At 35.6% G+C, this 25,222-nt stretch overlaps 1 protein-coding gene across 2 annotated transcripts in view; it reads right to left on the bottom strand.

Moving 5' to 3' along the window:
* Positions 1–6,560, bottom strand: part of LOC101888306 (uncharacterized) — a 48,494-nt gene extending 41,934 nt beyond the window's left edge. For both annotated transcript variants that reach the window (XM_020036605.2, XM_011294075.3), the window contains exon 1: positions 5,565–6,560. The gene's annotated coding sequence lies outside the window, so the exon portion shown is untranslated. The remainder of the gene's footprint in view (positions 1–5,564) is intronic.
* Positions 6,561–25,222: the final 18,662 nt, after the last annotated feature.

Below are 25,222 nucleotides of genomic sequence, written 5' to 3'. Positions count from 1 at the left end.
ACAAGCCGACAGACTGACAGACGGACAGGTGTAGTTAAGAGCCATCAGTTTCCTTCTTAAGACATATAAGAAAAGCTTATTATATATTATTTACAAAAATTGTAGTAAAGATAAATTGTGGTTATTTGTTTTTTGTTGTTTAGCAATTTTTATACAATGTAATTTATATGGATTACGAGAGGAGTTTCGTTCCTTTGGCGAAATTCCCATATTTTGAAAAACGAAAGACTTAAGACACAAACTTTCAGTTTTCATAATATTTATTTTATTTGGAAAGACACATGAAAATGGATCATGTAAACTACATGAGTGATGAAAAACGAGGAAAAATTCTGTTTTTGGAATTTAAGGATTAAAATTGTGATGGCAAATTGAAAACTTATTTTTATAAAGAGGTCAGCTGAAAATGTGCACCTTCGATAGGCCACAAAAACTCAATCGCCGGCCATGGTGATGGTGTGGACCGCCATAACAGTCGATTGTCACTCTCCGCTTGTATTATTCGACCGTGGCATCAAGAAAAAATGCCGAATATTATTGCCAAAATATTCTGGAGGGTGCAATAAAGCCTTGGGCACGCAAACATTTTGGCCGCAGTCCTTGGACATTCCAATCACTCAGCACTATCGCTCTCAGCACGCGCCACACAAGACTTATAAAATGAGGTTCATCGCTTCATTTCCAGCGCACAATGGCCACCAAAATATCCGGATACCAATCCGTTGGACTATTGTGTCTGGAGTATTTTAAACAACAAGGTTGGCACTAAAAAATACCAAGGTGTCGATCACCTCAAGCAAGCACTTCGCCGGAAATGGGCCAAAATACCGCAGAGCAACATTCGGGCAGCGTGTGACAGTTTCATTGGCGGTTTGAAGGTCATAATTCGTGTTAAAGGTGACAAATTCGAACAAATGTAAACTTATTCTAAAATTTGATGCTATTTCCGACATTTTTTGTTTTCATTCAATATAATTAAAAAAAAAAAAGTAAAAATTATGGCGTTTGACTTTATCTACGATATTGTATAGCCCCCTTACAACGGTACCCCCGATATTTGGTATTTTAATGATTGTAGCCAAATTTTTCAATAAAGTTGTCTGAAAATCCACATAAGGATTTCCTTCTGAGTATTTCATCCCCTGAAAGATTACTGTCTATATAGGTCCAAGATATCGTTTATCCCCAATATAACGGTACCTCCCTATATTCGGTATTTTGATGATTGCAGCAACATTGTCTAAAAATCCATACTAGAAGTTCTTTCCAAGCACTTTACTCCCTGGAAAGGAAATATCTACATATGTAGGTTCAATATATCGTATAGCCCATGGTACAATGATATCAAGGTAGGGCTATGATACCATATGATTTCAATTTTTTTATTTTCTTGACTTAATATGTCATCTTTATTTGTTTATGTATGTGTTTTCTTTTCAAAAAAAAAATTGTTCAGAAAACATTCAAATTCGGATGTTTTCAAAATGTTTATTTCATCGTATGCATCGACAAAATCTAGAGTTTTTGTAGCGAAATAATCCTTTAGTATAATAATCCTGGTTTTGAAAAGAAGTGTTGACCTTTCATTCAGTTTTCACGGTTTTCAATTATTTATTCAAAATAAATGCAACAAGTTGCTTGATTTTTTTTTATTGTTTTGATATTAATTCTGACATTACAAGCCAAACAGATAGACCTTTATACTTGCAATTTTTTCAATGTTGACCGACCTTCTCTGCATTGTACCATGGTATAGCCCACATACAACGGTACACCCCAATATAACGGCTATAGTCGGTATTTTTAAGATTTTAACAGAATTTTTGGCGAATGTTATTTTTTTGAAATTTTTCAGATTCGTTTCAAATGGTGAAGGGCAGTCAAAATTCGGCCCGGCCGAACTTACTGCTTTTTTACTTGTTACTTGTTAAAAACTATTTAAGTTATTAATCATTTATATCAAGTTTATATGTAGATGGTTTTGAAAATGTGTTTTAAGTGAGCAGCTGTGCTTAATGGTACTGAAATTTGGAACAGTTTGGTTTAGGGAGAACGGATGAAGCTGGATTTTTAACATTTTGTTTTGGGGTCACTGTTGGTAGGTGGTTTGTGATAAAGAGATGGGTTTGGAAATATGTATTACGAGTGCACTAAAAATTATAATAATTCTATATTTGGTAAAATTTTGTATTGGGTGAAATTTTATATTTAGGGTCGCTGTTCAAGTGTAACCTGTACATATGGAGGTGGCTTTGGAAATGTGTACTATAATTGTACGAAAAGTACTGAATGGAATGGAAGATAGAGATAAAATTCTGTAATATGATATTTAGATAACTGGATGATAGGTCTGGGATAAAGAGGTTGTTTTTGAAATGTACTACAATTGAACGAAATGTACTACTTTGTACTATATTTGTACGATTGGGTTTGGGTGAACAGATAGCGATAGAACACGTGTAACCTCTATATATGGAGGTAGTTTTGGAAATGTAAAATAGAAATGCACGGAAAGTACTAAATTGGGTACAATTTGGTATTAGATGAACAGATAATGCTTCAAATCTGAAATTTGGTATAAGGGTCGCTGTTCGGGTATAGCCTGGATATATAGGTGTTTTTTATAAATTGTATGAAAAGTACTGATCGGTACTGTATATGATATTGAGGGAAGAGATAGAATTCTAAAATTTGATATTTAGATGACTGATGGTATCTGCGTTTGAGATTTGACTATTTATACTAAAGGTATTAAATGGTACTAATTTTGATATTGGATGCAGGGATAGGACTGAAACCATGAAATTTTATATTGCGATAACTGTTGGTGTCAAGGATTGAGATGTGGAACGGATTTGCAAATACAACGAATTTTGGTATTGAGTGAATGTATGGAACTTCAATCCCGAAATTTTATATTGATGTCTCTGTTGGTTTCTTTTGTTGAGATTAAGTGGTGGTTTCGCAGCTGCTGGTGTTAACAAATGGGGCGTTGAAATAGTTTTGGACAGAAAAATTGGCTAAGGCTCCATTAAATGGAAATGAAAGATTTTAAAAACTTTTTGGTGTAAGATGTAAACACTTTCCTAATATCCTTTCCGAATAAGAAAAACCTTGAATAATATATAAAATCTTGAAAGTCTGAAAATTTAGTACAATGTATGAAGTTTTGATTAAAAAATTGTGTCAAAGAGAACAAATTTTGAGTAGTAACAAATTTCCAAAGTACTAAAAAAGCCTAACACAAAAGGTTGGAATGAATCAATTTTTTTTTTCAAAATTTTAAGGTGGTCTCTTCGCTGATGAAGCAGCTGGCACTTGTTAGTACATTATAATGGTATTCAATAAGAAAACCGTCTGCTCATTCACTGATAGCAATTCTTGGCCTTCATAGAATAATGCCTCCTGGTCTTTTTATAAAAACTCCCTGAACATCCCTGAAGGAATACCGGGATGTATTGTTTTTATACCCTTCACCATAGTATGGAGGTGTTACTATATTAAGTTTGTCATTCCGTTTGTAACACCTCGAAATATAAATTTTCGACGCCGCAAAGTATACATATTCTCGATCAGCATAAAATTCTATGACGATTTAGAGTTGTTCGTCTGTGGAAATCACGCTAGCTTCGGAACGAAATAAAGTAGGTAGATAACGTTTTACTCAAATGCATATTATGTCTGCAGGACTTTTGGTGTTGAAAATGGACCTTGTAGGTCCACGTTTTGGTAATAGCCCCCATATAATGGTACCTCCCTACTTTCGGTATTTTGGTGATTTAAGCGACAATTTCACCGGAAATGTTTCAAATTTGGTATTTGAAGTTCGTAATGCATATGTCTGTGCAGGTCCACGCCTTCGTATAGACCCCATATAACGACATATCTCGATATTCGGTATTTTGATGATTTTAGCGACATTATTCACCGGAATTGTTTCAAATTTGGTATTTGAAGTTCGTAGTGGACAGAAATTTGTCTGTGCAGATCCATGTCTTCGTATAACCCTCATTTAACGGTACCTCCCGATATTTGGTAGTTTGATGATTTTAGCGACATTATTCAGCGGAATTGTTTCAAATTTGGTATTTGAAGTTCGTAATGGACACTACAGCCTAAGACAGAAAATTGTCTGTGCAGTTCCACGTCTTTGTGTAGCCCTCATATAACGGCACCTCCCTATATTCGGTATTTTGATGATTTTAGCTACATTATTCACTGATTTTTCTTCTTAAGTTTTGCATAATGACTTATGACAAAAGTTGCCTTTCCAAGTCCACGTCGTCGTATAGGCCCTAATTTAACGGCTACATTCGGTGTTTTTAAGATTTCAAAAGAATTTTTAACGGACTTCATTTTTTTTTGAAAATTGCCAAATTCGTTCAAATGGTGGAGGGTATTCAAAGTTCAGATCGGCCGAACATACAGCTTTTTTAATTGTTTTCAATATAAGAAATTCTCTTCCTTAGGAAAAAACATCTTCTCGCCTATCGATAGCTATATTTCATAGAATGACTTTCTGATCTCTTAATTTCCTTAAGAAGAGTTCCTAAACTACTTTACAAAGGTCTGAGCAATTTGATGAAGATATATTGTTTATCCAACCTAAGAAAATACTAACCGTTTTAAACAGCAGCCAAATAATGAAAACCAGCGGGTCTTCGTATATAGAATTTTGCTTTTCTATACTAAAATCTTGCTTGGTTTTGATTATAAAGCAATCTGGCTTTGTATAAAAAGGATGATATACAAATAGAATGGCAAAATCATTTACCCTCAAGTATATTATATCAATATATATCACATATTAAAGCATGTTAATATATGTCGAAAGAACCACCTCCAATTCTATGCGTTTTTTACATCATCAAATTTAAATAGATCTTAAGTTTTTCAGAATAGTGTTTTTCGTTCACACATTATTCAGAGGCCGTGTTTTCCTTTCACACCTTATACAGAGGCCGTAATTTTTTCATAAAATAATTCGGAATTTCGTATCAGGACTCAAAACCAGTCCAGTCAGAGTTGTTTAAAATATGCCACCAAAATCGGAAACTGACTCTATTCCACAGCCTTGGTCGTCCCACCCGTACCCCATATGTTCCAAAATTTATCCACCAACATTTAAATAACACATAGTACTGTATCGCCGACCCTATATTTGATTAGACTTCCCAGTTTGTTTTGTTACGATTTTCTTTTCATAACCCATAAAATCACTAGACCATAAAACCATATCAATTAAATGGGCAATGTCGAAGCAACTGGAAAATAGCCTAACTACCAAACGAAATATGAAAACGGCTAACCACTAGACAAAAAAAAATCAAAAGATAACTGAATTTTAAAATCCAATAAAACACAATTAAATGGAAACTTTTTTTTTTGGGGGAAACCGCCAAAAATTGCAATCCAACCATTCATTCATTTAAAACATAAAAAATTGAGAGTTATAAAAATGAAAGTAAGCTATTTATTAGCGAAAGAAAAGCCTAGCTGATGCCAAAGAAGGCCTACAAAAAAAAAAAAGGAAATCAAAATAAAGTCATAAACGAAACACCCACCTGCGTTTTTTCGAAGCCACCAAAGCAATGGGGGGTTCAATCCAAATTCAATTGAAATGTTGTAGTTTTGATTTTCTTATCGCTTCGCTTTGAGATTAGGTGGCAGAAAACAAATCTGTAGGCTCAGCCTAGAGCACAGCAGCAGCAACAACAACAAAAGTGGCAATGGGTGTTATAATAAATTCGTCAGGGTGATTGTTTGTTACAGGCACACACGCATGGGCGTTTTGAGAGAGATAATGAAATTGGAATATTTTAAATTTTTTTTAAAGAATGAAACTCTTTTACATTGCAAGTTTAATACACTTTAATTTATTTTTTTTAAGGATAAAAAGTCCTTTTGCCGAGTTGCACTGGAGGTTTTGTAGGTTCACACTTTTTTGATACAATTTGGGACACTCTTTTGATTTGTTTTTGCCATATATCCTTTTAATATCCTTTAAAGGTTTTTGTTGTGGTGCCTTTTTTAATCCATTTACTTCAAATTCATTATTTTCTGTATTTTGACATTTCCAACACTTTTTTCGGTTTTTTTTTTTTTTCAAAAAATTCAAATTAAATTTCAAAAAATTTTGAAATTTCCACAACTGTTATTTTTTCCTTGGAGTTTGGGTTTTTTTGTAATTATTTTTTCGTTTCTAGTTTCAATTCAATTGATTCGTTTTGCTTGAAATAACGTCGTGTGTGAATGCGCGCGCGCGTCTATTTCGTGCCATGGGTAACCGCAGAATGTTCAATACACCTGCTTTCTCAACGCGAATTACTTCGCATGCAGGCAAGCGATAAAAAAACACACACACACATAACAGAAAATTTCTTCTTTCTCCACTGAGCCAAAAAACGAAACGAACGAATGAAATGGAAAAAAGCACACGAACGAACTGCAAAGCTGCGTCTTCTTGTTAAGCGTTTCTGTTTTAGCGGTTGGGTGGTTGGTTGGTGCTACATCTGCTGCTGCTGCCGTTACGATGCCTCCAAAGCATAACCACGATGATGATGACGACGTTGATGTTGTTTGCTCTGCGGGACCACGACAACGACGACGACGACGATGATGATGATGAAGATGTGCATTAAATGATCAACTAGATTATGTCCATCCTTTAGTTCAGTTGGTTGCTCGGTTAGTAATGCCAATGCCATCATCAATGGCCATCACACGGTGCGGTTTACTTTTTGCTTACCCCATCACTGGAGACACGCATACTGCTGGAAAATTATAGGCCTTCTCTTAATGCAACTTCGGTATGTAGCAGCCAGCCAGTAGTGAGGACAATAAAATTTTGATTGTAATATAATTGGACACAACAGTTTGAAAGTAACTGTTGAAGGGATTAAAAATCAAGACATAGGTAAATATATCCTGATCGTCTAATTAAATCACTAAGAAAACTTCAAGAGAAAAACGCCATGCTCATTTTTCGAAGAACAAATTAAAACAGGAAATTGAAATAGACTCATAATCATTTCAATAGAGATTCTACTTGCTAAACACAAGGGCCACTTTCAGCAGCATGTTGAAATTATGGACGAGGTGTATGATAAGGCTGGTGCGTAGGTGTATAAACAGGCTAGATTTTTGAAAATTCGTTCTAAAATGATACGAAAACTACTAAAATGTACAAAAAAATTTATATCAGAGCCACTGATGGAGTGGAGAAAATATGTACCAAAGGGCTCCTGGAAATTTAACCTTAAATCTTACTTCTAAAATGGTAGTACTTGGCATTATTTGAACGGACAGAGATAAAACCTTGAAAGTTGGTATGAGAATCAAGGTTGGACAGTAAGTTTGATAAATGAAGGTTGTTTTGGAAATGTGTACTTAGTGTGCAAACTGTAGTAAATGGTACTAAATTTGGAACAGTTTGGTTCAGGATGAGCGGATAAAGATGGAATTTTGAAATTGTGTATTAGGATCCTGTTTATGGTTATTAAGCGCTGGTTTTGCAAATGTGTACTACAAGTGCACGTAAATTACTAAAGGCACAATATTTGGTATTGAAATATGAAATTTGGTTTTAAGGTTTTTGGTCAAATGTATCCTAGTGGTTAGGAAAGTGAGTATTATAAATGTACGAAAAGTACTAAATGGTGCCAAATTTGGTCTTAGTTAAAGGTATGGAGACCAAATTCTGAAATTTGCTATTAAGATTACTGATGGTATCTGTGTTTGATATTTTACGGTACTGGTACTAAATTTGGTAATGGGTGAAGCAACAGGGGTGGAATTCTGAAATTTGATATTGAGGTCTCGGAGGTGGTTTTTGAAATGTGTACTATAATTGTAATAAATTTGGTAATGTGAGAAATTACAGAGCTGCGATCCTGAAATTAGATATGGAGATCACTGTTGGTATATATGGTTGAGATATAGAGATTGTTTTGAAAATTCGTATACAGCGAATCTATTGGAATCGGGAATTAAATATGGAGCTGATTATTTTTTCTTAAATATGTACTATAATTGTACGAAAAATACTAAATTGGGTATTGGGTGAAGGGATAAAACTGGAATCCCGAAATGTAATATAGAAATCTCTGTTGTTATCTGGGATTGAGATATGAATATGGTACGAAAAGAACTAAATAGTACTTAATGTGGTCCTGCTCGAAGGCATAGAGATGAAATTCTAAAATATGATATCGATGTCACTGTTGGTGTCTGTGGATGGGAGAAGGAGCTTGTTTTGGATATGATATACTATAATTGTACTAAAGTTGGTGATTCGGGGAATTAAAGAACCGAAATCCTGAAATTTGACATAGATGTCACTGTTGGTGTACTAGTTTTGGATCATTGTTTTTTTTCTAAGATGAAGAGATGAAGATTGTTTTGGATATCCCTACTAAATGTTACTAAATTCGGCATTGAGTGAAGGGATAGACCTAAAATTCTGAAATTTGATACTGAGGTCACTGTTGGTTTCTACGGTTTACATATGGAGGCGTTGAAATAGTTTTATGCAGAAAAATTTCATGTGGGTTCATTCTGCAATGGTTCTACTAATGTCCTCCTCGATTAACATCAAACTGAAATTATTCTTTCCCAAAAGGGAACATCTTGAGTAATATATATAACATTGAAAATCTGAAATGATAAATTCGACTAAAATTTATTATACCCTACAACACTATGTGTTGGGGGTATTATAAGTTTGATTGGGCCAAAAATTATGTAACACCACGAAATATTGATTTCCCACATAGGAAAGTATATATGGATCTTCCTATCTCGCCGAGCTGAGTCGATCTAGCTATGTATGTCCGTCCGTCCGTCTGTCCATGTTAATTTGTAATCACGCTACAGGTCGCAATTATGGTCCGATCTTCACGAAATTTAAAATGGAGGTGGGGCTAGGGTTAGAATAGAACCCTATTTCTTTTGGTGATGATCGCATAATATTTAGGGGTTGAAATGGACCAAAAACTGAAAAAATTCCTGATTTTGCACTTGCTCTACAGGTCGCAATTATAGACCAATCGACGCGGAATTTCCCATGTAGCTAGAGTTTAGGGCTGGCAAGAAGCCTACCTATTTGGGTGGTCATCGGATAATATTTAGCGGGTAAAATAGACCATATATTTTTTGTTGAAAAAATTCAAAATTCTTCATTAAACCGCGAATATTTTAAATCCCGGCGAAAACACAGAGCCATGAGAAGGTTACTTCTGATCTTTACATTGATGTTAACATCCAACAAAACGGATATATAGCAAAATATGTGCGATATATATGTCTATCAAAGAAGATATGCTTGAAAAATATCTTATATGTCGAGAACTGCTGAACTGATTTCGACAGTTCTCATTAATTCAGAATGGCCTCTTGGCAGGAAAGAAAAAACGTCTAAAAACTCGCATAAAAATATCTCTCTAAAGATGAAAATATTGATTTTGTAAAATTTTCTCATATTTTTTCAATTTTGTCATATTTTTGGCATATTTTCATTTTGAATTAAACATTTGGTAATATTTCTACAGCTAACAAAACTAAGTAGTTAGGATATCAGGATATCATATACAGATCGCATTTATGGCCCAATCCTTACGAAATTTTGCATGGAGATAAGATGAGTGTCAGAATAAAAGCCTATTCTTTTTGGAGATGATCACCATATATTTAGGGGTTGAAATGGACCAAAAAACTGCAAATTGTCAGCAGGTCGTAATTATGGGGGTAACCGGACATTGCAAAAGCCAAGCAGTTTTGGATGGCCATCCAAAAATATTCAATGTGTGAAGGAGATTACCAACTTTTATAGACAAAATACGAAAATGTCCATTCCAGTGACTTTTTGGAGAATTCACAAATACAGGAAAGACGCACTTCTGACTATTTCGTTAACGCTGATTTCGTTGAAGAATATAGTCAAATGTCTGTATCTCATATAGATGCGTTTCAGTCAAAAACCAATAATAAATGTTAATCTTTTGCCACTTCTGAGAGATTATAGGTCCAGATCTAGGAAGACCATTTAAGTGCAACATCTACCAATAAATTGGAAATGAGCAAATTAGTTTAAGTTGCTATTATTCGAAAATTAGATAACGAAACCTGATGGTTTTCTTTTATTATTTGTCACAATATCTTGTGGAATTCTTTCGAGTATCTCGCCTATATAAACTGTATCGTTTATTATAGTGTTGTAGGGTATTCAACGGTCGGCCCCGCTCGACTGTAGCCTTTGCTTACTTGTTTTTAATAATGTTGTAGTAAAATATTCGGGAGGTGCAGTTATATGGGGTTTATATGAATTTGTTATTTGTTTCAGGAAGAGGAAATTTGATACTTAAATTGTGGGGTAACATATATTGGGGTCTTCACTATACTAAATAGTAAACCAATACAATACATCCATATATTATTGACAATAATATGGCTGCACCTATTTTAAACCATGAAAATTATTAAATATTAAACATTTTCTCAGTTCAGAGGGTTGTTTTCTTAACAAAATCCACCTCACCCCAAATTATGGGGGCAAGAACTGTAGTAATCATTACGATCACTGTCGTCATAACAATAATGATGATGATGGCGACTATGATCATCATAATGAGAAACTTTGTCTACCCATCCGAATGCCGGTAGTGTTTATTGGGGTTTCTCATTGCCAGCTTGTATTCATTTTCTCTCATCTTTTCTCTGGCACTTTTCTGGTGGCACAGCGTGAATGTGAATGGATCCGTGTGGCGGAATTCCAAGAGATGTGGACAGACATCATCATCAGCTCACGTACAACTAACCGAGTATAGCTCACAAATTACCATTGTCAATGACATTGCGTTGCGTTGCTTTGCTTTGCACTGTAATGCCATTGGCGTGGTAATGATCATCTCATCTTCACATGATCACCATGTTTACATGAACTCTTTGATGCTGCTACCTCTTCATCAGCAGCGTGTTTATATAGCTGATGCTTTAATTCATAATGATGTCTATACTGGTGTGAGCATTTCTTTCTCTTAAAAAATACCCCACCACCAATCATAGACGAACGATAAATACTACCCGACAAAGATTTGTACTACTGCTGCCCGCTGCTGGCAGTATTTGCATTTTCCAGCGCAGCAGCGGTGGCAACAAGTTTTTGGCCAAAAGTAAACCAAAACAAGCCTTCCTTGTCGTCTATTCAAACTACCGCCGCTGGCTGACTGGCTGGCTGCATCCATGAGACAATGTCAACTCGATGTGTCTCCTTCACCAGCCGCCGCCTCCCTTGGATGTTAGACATACGTTTCCATTGGAGGCCGAACCGCCATAACCTGACTAACTGACTGCATGTCTGTCGGTCTGTCGGTCTGTCTGTCTGTCTGTCTTTCTTCGTAAGAGTGATGTGATATTGCCTCGTTTCTCTGGCTGCATTCATGCAACCCCTTGCCGTAAACTAATCCAAATTCATGTGTCTGTCGCGACGTTTTACTGCCTGCTTAGGCCACTAGCAAAAGGAAAAAAAAAATACCTGTTGGTGTTGTTATTGTTATACACGTCTCGTTTTTTAGTGTGTCATTGCAACGGCAGTAAAAATAAACTTCACTTGCACAAATCGAAAAGTCACCAAAGAAGAAGAAGAAGAAGAACTAACCAATGAACAGCAACAACAGCAAGAAAAAATGAAAACTACTTTCAGTTGAACAGTTTCGAGAGTAAAATCATTTTCAACAACAGCAACATTGACATCCTCTCCACGCCAAACTTAGGCAAAGCCAGAGGCAACAGCAACAAAAAAGACCACAACAACCGTACAACACTAGCGACATACAATTCAATAAAGTTTAGCTTTATTAGCAATTCTGCGTAATGCTCTAAAAATGTGATTGCTGTCAGTCACTGCGGAGCACATTTAGACAAAATAAATAAGAAAATCACAAAAATAGTTTCAGAATCGATAGGAAAGTTACTTCATGCCGATTTGAACGGATCCATTCTTAAAGAACCTTACTTCAAATTCAAAATTAAAACAAGTTAAAAAGTATCAGTTGGTTTTTCCGACAGATGTAAACCCTCAGCCAATGTTCGATTATTTAAATATATATTTTGACTTGTGTTATGATTATTCAAATTGTTGACGCTCTATGGAGTAGGTACCGAAGGATTGGACCAATATTGTCAATTTCGTTTGGATTGGGTTTGTTTGATAGTGATAATTTTTAAAAAAGGTTAATTTGTGCGTGAGGTACCAGATATAGTCGGCCAAAATATTCCATTTTCGTACTTCATCTAATGCAGATAAAATATTCATATAGGCCAAATTACAAGAAAATCAAACATTTATATCCAATTTTATCCGAAATCATTAAATCCATAGTAATCTTCAGTTGGATGCTTATTTCACTTTCTTTGAGCGTTTTGTTTTTCAAAATCTTGAACCATATGTGGGGGAGGTAGCAGAAGAAATGGCCCTATCTCTACCATTTCTATAACGAAATTTGTGTTGATAGAAATTTTGGGTTGTACCAAGTCTAAATGGAATGTTAATTCCGCGTATTATGAGCACATGGATATTCATAATTTTGACCCCTTGTGGGGTCAGGGGTTTCAAAAGGAGTGGACCCATATATCCTATATCTACAGCACATCTTATGCTGTATAATGGGATGTGTGAAATAAGAAAGAACAGGATGCTTATATTGGATTTTATAATCGTTTTGGATGTTTAAAATATTGACCCTTTCTGGGGGAAGGTACCGGAACATAAAAGATGGTCCAATCTCTCCCATTTTTATAACGAATTTTGTGTTGATGGAAATATTAAGTTGTACCAAGACTAAATTCAATCGAATTTTTTATTTCGCGTTTTATGACCTCATGGATATTCAAAATTTTGCCCCCTTGTGGGGGAGGTTTCAAAAGGAGTGGACCCATATATACCATATCTACAGCAGATCTTATACTAGTAGAAATAATGGAATGTGTGAAATAAGAAGAGAACTGGATGCTTATATTGGATTTTATAATCGTTTTGGATATTTAAAATATTGACCCTTTCTGGGGGAAGGTACCAGAACATAACAGATCTTGTGTTGATAGAAATATTGAGATGTGCCAAGTCTGAATGGAATCGGATGTTAATTTCGCGTTTTATGAGCTTCATAGATATTGAAAATGTTGACCCTTTTATGGGGGAGGTACCAGAAGGTGTTGAAAAAAATATTTTGCACATTTTATAAGAGTTTGGATAAATATATAGATTATCCAAAATGTTGACCCTTTGTAGGGAAGGTACTTGGTGGAGTATACCGATATTGTCCATTTTCGCACATGGCCTAGTAATTATGCAAATATTGGGATTTGCAAAGTTTGAGCAAAATTAGATTATACTTTCTTTTTCTGTGCAGAACATTTTTTTTTTTTTTTTTTTTTTGAAAACTTCGACCTTTTGTGGGGTTGGTACCAGAAGGAGTGAAGCGATATTGCCTATCTACTAACTCGATCTAAGTTTGAAAATCGGATACTTCCGTCGAGAATTATCGTTCGCACCAGCCAGCAGACCGATGGAAAGACGGAAATCGATTCCAAATGTCCTGAAACGGATTTGGTCCAAAGAGACCTAGGATCTAAACCCGTCATTTCGATGAGACACGGTTTTGCGGTATCAAATTATATATACCCTATATTTATATTTTAAAGCGTGATCATTTTCTCAGAGAATTTTGGTTAAGAAGTCCAGAGCACTGTTGATCAACAATAGTTTTGGTGACTCTCACACCAAAACCATGTTTATTAATTCTGTCAAGCCCCCACTGTATGTATGTTTCAACTCAAACTCAATACGAATGAACTAAACACAGAAATAAACCAGTAAAGAAAGTCTTAAAGTCGGGCGGGGCCAACTTTATGATACCCTACACCACTTTGCTAATTAAGTAGAGCTCCACATAACAATTAAAAGTTTTTATACACGCTATGATTATAATTACAATTTAAAGTTCAAAGGACTAAATATGCCGAAGCATTTTTATCTTTTAAATTCGGAATTGTATTGCCCATTTGGTGCACAATTAATTTTAAATCGGATAAAGATATATATGGGAGCTATTTCCAAATCTGAACCGATCTCGATAAAATTGGCAAAGATATTTCTGAGCTGTATTTGATATATTTCCCTGAATATCGTTGTTACGGAGTGCATATTACGGCTGTGGGTAACAAATATAACAAATCGGATGAATAATATATATGGAAGCTATAGCTATATCTGAACCGATCTTAACCAAATTTGACATACTAGCTTCTAGACTCAATTCGGTCGTAAGTGCCAAATTCCATCCCATTTGGACAAATATTAGACGTTTGGTGCACAATAAAAGGTAAATCGGACGAAGTTATATATGGGAGCTATATCCAAATCTGAACCGATCTCGATAAAATTTAGCAAATGTATTTCTGAGCTGTATTTGATATATTTCCCCAAATATTGTTGTTACAGAGTGCATATTACGGCGGCGGTAGACAAAAATAACAAATCGGATGAACAATATATATGGGAGCTATAGCTATATCTGAACCGATTTCGATCAAATTTGGCATACATATTTTCAGGCATAATTTGGGTGTATATGCAAAATTCCATACAATTCGGGCTGATATTACACGTTAGGTGCACTATAAAAGGCAAATCGGACGAAGATATATATGGGAGCTATATCTAAATTTTTACCGATTATCTCCAATTTCAATAGGGTTCGTCCTTGGGCCAAACAAAAGATCTTTGCAAAATTTCATCTGGATCGGGCAATAAATGCGACCTGTACTTTACAAAAATACATGGACAGACGGACAGACGGACGGACATGCATAAATCGACTCAGAATGTGATTCTATGCATGTCATCAAAAGGAACTATGGGTCTATATCGTTTCCTTTTGCCTGTTACAAACAAATGCACAAAGACATAATACCCTGACCACCTTGTGGTGTAGGGTATAAAAAGAACTCAAGTAATCTTTATTCATAAAAGAGTATTGTAGAGTATTATGACTGATTTGGGTGGGGGTCACTCTTCGTCCGAATGGGTCAGATAAGGCTGGGTTGTTTGGAAATTAGTACTATAACGGTTCGAAAAGTATCAAACGGTACTAAATATAGTACTGTTTGTATTTGAGGAAGCAGTAGAGCTAGAGCTCTTAAATTTGGAATGGGGGTCACTGAAGGAGTGTATGATAGAGGTAGTTAAACGGTTTTTGAAAATTCGCACTTTAAGTGTTGGAAAAGTACTAAAATGCACTACATTTTATACCATTTCGTATCATGTGAACGGTAAGAGCTAAAAGCTTCACGTTTTGAATGGGGATGAGGAGTAGAGTCGATGAAAGTGAATAGTTTTGGAAGTGCATTAATATCATGTGTACGAAAAGTACGAAACGGTATTAAATTTACTACAATTTGAATTCGGAGGAACGGATGGAGGTGGGATCCTGAAATTTGAAGTTACATTACTGGAGGAGTGTAGAATTGGGATATGGAGGAAGTTTTCGAAATGTGTTCTTATGTGCACGAAAAGTACTAAATGGTACTAAATTTGGTACAATTTCAATTTGAGTGAATCGATAGAGCTGGAATTCCGAAATTTAGCAATAAGATTAATATTGCATTCTAGGACTGAGGAATGTTTTGGAAATTTGCTACTAGATTTGGTAGGACTGACGTATGTAAGTACTTTTGGAAATTCGTTCTTTAACCGGGAACATTTTGAAGCCACTGATGTAGATTTATTAAAATTTTATTATTACGTAAGCACAGAGTCATCATAACCGAGTATTTTTTTTATATTTAGAGGACTCTCAGAGTCATAATTATTTATTAAAGCAATCTCATGCCATGTTCTTTTTTTCTTGAAGCGCCCTTGCAGCGATGGATTTTTTAAATTTGTCTTTGAAATACTCCGAGCAATAAATGCGGATTTTATTAGTTTATTTCTTCAAAGACTTATAAGTACAGGGTGACATGAAAAAAAAATGCAACCAACTTCAGACTTTTGTCATTTCTAAGTCACTCGACCCCCAGCTGTTAAAATTAATCTTTATATTGTTTACAAGCGTACAAACGCATTTGGTGAGAAAAAATTATTCGTGATGAAATTCATTCGTGATAGTGTGATTTCTTTATATTTGGTTGGAAAAGTGGCTATCGTTAGAGCACTCCAGCATTTAAATGTGAATAAATCATTTGTGTCTCGTACCATCGCTTATAACCGTGATACTGGTAGCGTAGCCCGACGTCAAGGAAGTGGACGGAAGAAAACAGCAACATCAGCAGAAAAAAGTGCAAGAACTTACACCGCAACAGAAAGAAAATAGACTCAAAGGAGTTAAAGATTGCTCCGCTTGGCCGAAAGTGGTGAACTGCCGAATTCGTTGTCAAAAAATATTTTGGAGGGTGTATGAAAGCCTTGGGCACGCAAAGATTGTGGCCGCAGACCTTGGACATTCCAACAGGACTCAGCACCATCGTACTCAGCACGCGCCACCCAAGAATGGTTACAAAATGAGGTTCCTCTCGTCATTTCCAGCGCACAATGACCACCAAAATCTCCGGATACCAATCCGTTGGAATATTGTGTCTGGAGTATTTTGGAAAGTAAGGTTGGCACTAAAAAATATCAAAGTGTCGATAACCTCAAGCAAGCCCTTTGCCGGGAATGGGCCAAAATACCGCAAAGCAACATTCGGGCAGTGTGTGACGGTTTCATTGGCCGTTTGAAGGCCATAATTCATGCCAAAGGTGAGTAATTCGAACAAATCTAAACTTATCCTAAACTTTGGTAAGATTTATTAAATGTAAACTTTGTAAGATTAATATTTGAAAGACTTTCTGATTTTGAAAATTTGTGAAGAACTCTTTTCACGATCATTTGTTGAAGGAATCTCGGAACCATAACGATTTTCATGCCCTTTCCAATGGAAAAGAAGCTATATTCAATTTGTCATTCCGTAGATACATTCATGATTTGCATAAAACTCTAAGTCGACTATATGATGTCCGTCTGCCTGTATGTCCAGGATGTTTGGTATAAAAAATGATATAAAGGTCTATGTTTTACATTAGGCTCCATATAATTCCCTCTTCGGATATTCGGTTTTTTGACGATTTATGTAGTTCGTATTATATATAGGTCTACGCTTCAGAGCATTTTCCATATTGGTGCATGGTTCCATAAATCTCTGTACTTTGATGATTCTAGACACATTATCTATCGGAGTAATAACAAGTAAAAAAACATTAAGTTCGGCCGGGCCAAACTTTTAATACCCTCCACCTTAGGGTAAAAAGAATATTAGAAGAAATGTGGCAAAAACCATTAAAATGCCGAATATCGGGAGGTACCGTTATGTGGGGGCTACACCAAAACGTGGACCTATAATTACAATGTTTCGCTACACAAACTAGGACCCATTATGACCCACAAATACCAATTTTCAGACAAATCCGTGAAAAAATGTGGCAAAAATCATCAAATTACCGAATATCGGGAGGTACCGTTATATGGGGGCTATACCAAATCATGGACCCATACATGCAATGTTTCGCCACCGGAGCTGGAAACCATTATGACCCACAAATACCAATTTTTAGACAAATCCGTGAAAAAATCTGGCAAAAAAAAACTAAAATACCGAATATGGGGAGGTACCTTTATATGGGGGCTATACCACAACGTGGACCTATACATGCAATGTTTTGCCACACGCTCAGGGACCCGTTATGACCTACAAATACCAATTTCCAGACAAATCCGTCAAAAATGTGGCATAAATCAACAAAATACCGAATATCGGGAGGTACCGTTATATGGGGACTATAACAGCACGTGGACCGATATATCTCATTTTCAATACCAACCATCCTAGACACAATACAAATAGCTCTGCTAAATTTTGGAGCTCTACGCCAAATAATGTGGGCTGTATCGTGATTTCAACAGACAGACAGACGGACAGACTGACAGACGGACATCGTTAAATCGACTTAGAATTTTATGCTGATTATAAATATATATATATTATGGGGTCTAAGACGAATATTTAAGGATGTTACAAACGGAATGACAAAGTTAACATACCCTCCTTTCCAAGGTGGAGGGTATAAAAAATTTTGTATTTGTATGTCGTAATTCACCTTTCACCTTAATTTTTACCAAATGGAAACATTCCGTTGAATATAGAAAAATCTATTAAATTTGGCCTGACATTACCGTAAAATCGATTTAAGATGTATATCGATGCTATATAAAAAAAGAGATCTATATAAAATTTGACAGAGGTATTTTCGAGCTGTAACTGATGTCCGGTATCAAATATAACCGATTCTCAAATTCAAATTTGATGTATTTGCTTCTAGACTGAATTCCGTCGGATGTTCCAAAATTCAGGTCATTTGGACTGATATTGGCCATTTCGTGCACAATTAGCCCGAAAACGGTTGAAGAAGTATATGGGAGCTATATCTAGATTTGAGCCGATTCTCACCAATTTCAATAGGCTTCGTCCTTAGGCCAAACAAATATTGTTTTGAAAATTTCATCTCAAACGGATAATAAATGCGACCTGCTCTTTGTTCACAAAAGTACATGAACAGACAGGTCGGACTGACATGCTACAAGCAAATGCGCACAGATACCACTATGTGGTATAGGGTAACAAAAAGCCATAGTACCATATCATCACCATACACTATGGAACTAATTTAAAAGTGTCCTACTTGTCGCATGTCAAAATGACTTTCATAAATCACTCCAAATCTGGGTCTCATCGAATCAGTTACACCCTTATTATATCAACAGTCTTTCAAATCTTTTCGTTTCGTTTCGATTCGTTTCATTCCCTTTGACTTTGATCTATGATTGTACACATGACCAGACTGTCAATCGATTGTCTATCTGGTTATTTGACACTGCAATCGAACGAACCAAATATATAAAGTCATTTGGACAATTTTCTTTTTCTGTTACAGCCACTGCTGTTGCTGCAAAATAAGTAATTTTACAAAACGGCCGCCGAATCGCACACTTACTCAGCAGCAATAAAACAATGGAAAATTCAAAATTAACTTGAATCACATGAATGATCGAAATAAAATCGATAGCAATGGCAATTTCGCATTTCATCGAATTGAAAATGCATTGCAGTGAAGTGGAGTGCAGCGCATACGCTACTATTATTATCATACGAAGAAGAAGAGAAAAAAACGTAAAATGGACAATAAAATGATCCAAGCAGCAAGTATGGTGACATGGGACGATGACAAAGTGAATAACAACAAGTAAAAAAGCTGTAAGTTCGGCCGGGCCGAACTTTTAATACCCTCCACCATTTGGTACAAATTTGACAATTTCAAAAAAAAAAAAAAATCCGTTAAAAATTCGGTTAAAATCTTAAAAATAGCGAATGCCTATACGAAGGCGTGGACCTGCACAGACAATTTTCTGGCATGGGCTGAAGTATCCATTACGAACTTCACATGCGAAATTTGAAACAATCCCGGTAAATAATGTCGCTAAAATCAACAAAATACCGAATATCGGGGGGTACGTTATATGGGGGCTATACGAAGACGTGGACCTACATGACCCATTTTCTGTTTTGTGCTGCAGTATCTATTACGAACTTCAAATACCGAATTTGGAACAATTCCGTTAAATAATGTCGCTAAAATCATCAAAATACCGAATATCGGGGGGTACCGTTATATAGGGGCTATACGAAGACGTGGACCTACACAGGCTATTTTCTGTCTTAGGCTGTAGTATCCATTACGAACTTCAAATGCCAAATTTGAAACAATTCCGGTGAATAATGTCGCTAAAATCATCAAAATACCGAATATCGGGAGGCACCGTTATATGGGAGCTATATGATAACCTAGACCTACATGGCCCATTTACGAACTTAACCAGCCTACTGGCAAAATATACATGTGTGCAAAATTTTAGCCTTCTATCTCAATTTGTTCGAAAGATAGCGTGCTTACAAAAGACAGACAGACAGACAGACAGACGGACAGACGGACATGGCTAAATCGTCTTAGAATTTTACGCTGATCAAGAATATATATACTTTGTTGGGTCTGACATGAATATTTCGAGGAGTTACAAACGGAATAACAAAATTAATATGCCCTCCATAGTATGGTGGAGGGTATAAAAAGAAGTCAATAGGCAATTGTGTTTTTCCATCTTCGATTGTTTTAGAAATGGACTGTGCTGTGTCTGAACGATATCTCTCAAGTAGAAAAATACATGTTGTTGTGTTTTGGAGAAAACAATGTGGCACATGAGAAGTTTGCGATACTCCCAGAATGTTTTTTTGATTGGTTTACCCACCATTAGATTGCCACGTTTTCGTTTCATCATATTCGGTATTTTGAGGATTTAATACAAATAGTTTCTTTCTCAGCTCACAAACCGTTTTTTAATATATTGGCCACGTATTCGTATAGCCCCCATACGACAGTACCTCATGGTATTCCGTATTTTAAAGATTTAATCCACATCTGTTCTATCTCTTGTGGAAGAACATAGTACCTCCGAGAATTCAATATTTTGACGATTTTAGCCATATTCTCAACGATTGTAATACAAATTTTCCTTTCTCTATATGCCCCGTCTGACCGTGACTTTCGATATTTCAAATTTTTAAAACTTTGACATTTTATGTTGGTATTAGTTCCTACATCCGGTGGCAGAACATTGTATTTTTAGATCCACGTTTTTCTATAGCCACTCTATAAGTGTTCCTATGGATATTCGGTATTTTTTATAATATTACCCACAGAATTGTATAACTTCCAGTGGTATGACAAGTCCAAGTTTTCATATGACCTCCATACAAGGGTTCCTTCGGGTATTAAGAACTGTTTAAAATTCGTTAAAACCCCTAGCCCCAAAACTCGTTTGAATCCTAAGTCCCGAGGTAAAGAAAACATTTATAAATAAATGTTTATTTAACTCGTGAAGGGTATTACCTTTTTTTTAATTGTTAATTATATAGTGCTTACCGTTGTACAAGGTATTTGAATTTCAAGAAACCCAAATAAATTTCATTAAAATTATCCTCAGAGTTTTAGTTTTTTAGATATCTTGAAATTTTTTGACCGCGATTAAATCAGTGATTTTTAAATATTTTCATAAACAATTGTCACAAAATTCGTTATTACTCTGAATACAGTGTTAAAATATTTTAAAATTACCTACATTTCTCAATTTCTCGCCCATGTCGAAGTATGAATACCCTTTATGAAGGCCATAATTCATGTCAAAGGTGACCAATTCGAACAAATCTTAACTTACTCTAAAATTTGATCCTATTTCCGAAATTTGTTTGCTTCCATTCAATAAAATTTAAAAAAATAATGTAAAAATTATGGTATTTGACTTTGTTGCAGTTTGTTTATCTCACCCTGTATGATCGTTTTAGGGAGGAACTATTATATTGGAAGTATATCCTCCTCTATATCCTATCGTTTTTGTGGAGCGAACTTTTCGCATGTGAGGGACTTTAACTGCAAATCGGAAGAAACATATATATGGGACCTCTAGCTATTTCTAAACCGATTTGATCAAATTTGATACACTTTCTGCAAGCCTAAATTAATTTATATGTGCCAAAATAAAGAAGTACATTGACAATTTTCCGTTGTACCCATTAAGAGCTTCAAATACGAAATTTTAAACAATTCCGGTGAATAATGTCGCTAATATCATTAAAATACCGAATTAAGGGAGGTACCGTTATATGTGGGGCTGTACAAAGACGTGGACATGCATAGGCAATTTTCCGTCATAGGTTATAGTACCCATTGCGAACTTCAAATACCGAATTTGAAAAAAATCTGGTTAATAATTTCGCTAAAATCATGAAAATGCCGAATATATGAGGTACCGTTATATGGGTGCTATACCAAGAGGTAAAGTACTCAGATGGAACTCCGTGTGTGGATTTTAAAACCATTTTATTGAAAATGTAGCTAAAAATATCGAATATGTGGGGCTACCCATATAGACAACACAAGGAACTCCTTGTTATACCCTCCACCATACTATGGAGGGTATATTAATTTTGTCATTCCGTTTGTAACTCCTCGAAATACTCACGTCAGACCCAACAAAGTATATATATTCTTGATCAGCGTAAAATTCTAAGACGATTTAGCGATGTCCGTCTGTCTGTCTGTGTGTCTGTCTGTCTGTCTGTTGTAATCACGCTATCTTTCGAACAAATTGAGATAGAAGGCTAAAATTTTGGACACATGTATATTTTGCCAGTATGCAGGTTAAGTTCGTAAATGGGTCATGTAGGTCCAAGTTTTCATATAGCCCCCATATAACGGTACCTCTCGATATTCGGTATTTTGATGATTTTAGCGACATTATTCACCGGAATTGTTTCAAATTTGGCATTTGAAGTTCGTAATAGATACTACAGTCTAAGACAGAAAATTATCTGTGCAGGTCCACGTCTTCGTATAGCCCCCATATAACGGTACCCCCCGATATTCGGTATTTTGATGATTTTAGCGACATTATTTAACGGAACCGTTCCAAATTTGGTATTTGAAGTTCGTAATAGATACTGCAGCAGAAAACAGAAAATGGGCCATGTAGGTCCACGTCTTCGTATAGCCCCCATATACCGTACCCCCCGATATTCGGTATTTTGATGATTTTAGCGACATTATTTAACGGAACCGTTCCAAATTTGGTATTTGAAGTTCGTAATAGATACTGCAGTAGAAAACAGAAAATGGACCATGTAGGTCCACGTCTTCGTATAGGCCCCATATACCGTACCCCCGATATTCGGTATTTTGATGATTTTAGCGATATTATTTACCGGGATTGTTTTAAATTTCGCATTTGAAGTTCGTAATGGATACTTCAGCCCATGCCAGAAAATTGTCTGTGCAGGTCCACGTCTTCGTATAGCCCCCATATAACGGTACCCCCTATATTCGGTATTTTGATGATTTTAGCTACATTATAAACAAATTTTTCTTCAAGTTTCGCATTTAAATGTTGTAATAACTTATGACAAAAGTTGCCTATGCAGGTATACGTCGTCGTATAGACAATCGGTATTTTTAAGATTTTAACAGAATTTTTAAAGGATTTTTTTTTATTTTATTTATTTATTTATTTGATTTTTTTTTTTGGAAATTGCCAAATTTGTACCAAATGGCAGCTTTTTTACTTTTGTAGAATTTCAGGCGATTTCAATAAAAAATCATCAAAATACCGAATATCGGATGATACCATTATATGAGGAATATACGATATCGTGGACCTTGTTTAGAATTCCATTGAAAATGTTGGCTACAGTCATCAAAATACCGAATATGGGAGGTTATAAGATATCAAGGACCGATATAGCCCATCTTAGAATTTGACCTGCCTGCAGACAAAAGACCGATCTGTGCAAAATTTTAGCTTCCTATTTTTATTAGTTTTGACTCAAGCGTGATTACAACACACGGACGGACAGAGCTAAATCGTCTTAGAATTTTACGCTGATATATATATACTTTTTTGGATGTAAAATTATTATATCGATGAGCTTTAACTGGAATGACGAACTTAATATACCCTCCATATTATGTACGGTGGAGGGTGTAAAACAATATTTAATACCTTTCAATGCGAAATTCCAAAAGCTCCACCTGAGCGTATGTTTCGCACCAACAATGCCTTATATGAGAAATGTCAAGATTCTATGAGGGGTAATATAGAATTTTAGTTCCAGAGGCGATTTTTATACCCTACAACACTATGTGTTGGGGGTATTATAAGTTTGATTGGGCCAAAAATTATGTAACACCACGAAATATTGGTTTCCCACTTGGAAAGTATATATGGATCTTCCTATCTCGCCGAGCTGAGTCGATCTAGCTATGTATGTCCGTCCGTCCGTCTGTCCATATTAATTTGTAATCACTCTACAGTTCGCAATTATGTCCCGATCTTCACAAAATTTAGAATGGAGGTGGGGCTAAGGTCAGAATAGAACCCTATTGCTTTTGGAGATGATCGCATAATATTTAGGGGTCGAAAGGGACCAAAAACTGAAAAAATGTCGGATTTTGCCGTTGCTCTACAGGTCGCAATTATAGACCAATCGAAGTGGAAGTTTGCATGGGGCTAGAGCATAGAGCTGGGCAGAAGTCTTCCAATTTTAATGGTCATCGGGTAATATTTAGTGGGTGAAATAGGCCACAACATTTGTGTTAAATAAAAGTAAAATTTTCCATTAAACCACGAATATTTTTAATACCGACGAAATCACAAATAGACGAACAGGTCAGTTCTGTCCGTTACGTAGATGCCGATAGTAAATATATCGGATATATATAGCGAAATATATACAAAGTTTATAAACAAAGGAAGGGGATGCTAGTTAGAATGCTTATATCTCAAGAATGGCTGGACCAATTTTGACAAATTTTGTCAATTCAGAATGCCCTCTTGACAAAATATTATATAATCTGAAAAAATCGCAGAAAAATATGCCAATAATGATGTTAATATTGATTTTTTAGTATTTTGTGTTTATTTTTTCATATTTTTTTATCGCATGCGATTTTTTCAATTTGACTTATAATGTTTTGTAATATTTTTTCACCTTACAACACAGGTAGGGGATATTATATAAGTATTGCAAATATCGTCCAATCCTCACGAAAATTTTCACAAGGGTAGGGTTGGGCTCAGAAGGGCTAGGCCTATTGTTTTCAATTACGTCCGCAATATATTAGGGGTTGATATGGACCACAATGGGTCACAAATAGAAACCAAAGGACACGAAATCTCGCATAAAGTTAGAGTTTAGGACAACGGGTACAATGGAGCACTAATTTTGTGTGAAAAAATACTAGCATAACTTACGGGCGATATCCGAAATACACAAAAGGCGAACTTCTGGCTTTTTTATCCTGATTTCGTTGACGAATATAGCCAAATATCGTAGACAAGGAAATCATATAGATGAGTCTAAATTTGGAGATACAGAGGGGCTTCTTGCTTTTGGAGATGATTGCAAAATATTTAGGGGTTCAAATTAACCAAAAAGCAGAAATGTTTTTCCGATCACACAATTGAAGCCAATCGACACGCCTGTGAAGGGAGTTAAAGACAGGGAAGAATTCTAGCATTTTGGATGACCAT

The sequence above is a fragment of the Musca domestica genome, unplaced genomic scaffold (genome assembly GCF_030504385.1).
Source record: "Musca domestica strain aabys unplaced genomic scaffold, Musca_domestica.polishedcontigs.V.1.1 44, whole genome shotgun sequence".
Taxonomy (NCBI): Eukaryota; Metazoa; Arthropoda; class Insecta; order Diptera; family Muscidae; genus Musca; species Musca domestica.
Note: the sequence above shows the minus strand (reverse complement) of the source record. Positions and strands in the feature narration are given on the sequence as shown.